Source organism: Pteropus vampyrus, unplaced genomic scaffold (genome assembly GCF_000151845.1).
Source record: "Pteropus vampyrus isolate Shadow unplaced genomic scaffold, Pvam_2.0 Scaffold36, whole genome shotgun sequence".
Taxonomy (NCBI): Eukaryota; Metazoa; Chordata; class Mammalia; order Chiroptera; family Pteropodidae; genus Pteropus; species Pteropus vampyrus.
This window is the reverse complement of record NW_011888817.1, coordinates 8,097,021-8,097,944: the sequence shown is the minus strand read 5'-3', so window position 1 is coordinate 8,097,944 and position 924 is coordinate 8,097,021.

Here is a 924-nt window from a genome sequence, read left to right as displayed (position 1 = left end):
GATCGGGAAGAGCCTTTGCATATTTTAGGGTTCCTTGGCCGCAAGCCCATCCTGGCTAACTTCAGCCAAGAAGGGCATTTACAGAAAGTAGATGGTTGCAAGTAACAGAAAGCTTGGTGAACCAAGTTTATTAAAGAAAAAAAAAATGGTGGTCATAATGTTTCTTGGCTCGCATAAATGGGAAGTCCAGGGATTTCTGGCTTCAGGCATGGTCGGACCTAGGAATCAAATTCTTCAATAGTCTCATTTTCTCCTTCTCCATCTCTTACCTTCTGTCTCCTGGCTGAGCTGCTGTGGTCCTGCCTGAGAGTGAAGTCAGGCAGTTTGAGTTGGGCTCCATCACTGATACCAAAAGAGACTGCACAGAGCCTTGAATGCTGCACCCAGGAGCGTGGACTTATCCTGGGACAAGGGGAGTCTTTGAAAGGTTTTGGGCAAGGGAGTTACAGGGTCAAGTTTGGGTTTGGGATTTAGGAAGGAAGAGACCAAATGCAGACATGCATAAGAAGCCTGGTGAAGTCGCCCTGTGGAGAAGCAGAGAAGCGGACGAATTCGAGAGGTGTTTTCAACCTTGTGGCTTGTCAGCTTTTCTTGGGGATAGTAGATTCCTTCGTGGATTTCATCTGCTCTTTAATCAGATCCCTAAGCAACTGATAAAGCGAGGCTCTAACAGAGGTGGAATGTGAGCTCCCATTCACACGTGAGGGCAGCGAGGCCCAGAGACATCGAGTGACTTTCCTGAGGCTACACAGCAGAAAGGGATTAGATCAAGTGCCTTTTTTTTCTACTTCAAGTGGAGGCTGTTAAGCGGGGCTGGGGAGCCAGCTGTGTGAACTCTTGATCCATATGAAGAGGACCCACAGAAGCCCCCAACAAATGGGGATCGGGAGCAGAAATTATGGGAGGAGGGGATTGGATTTGCCT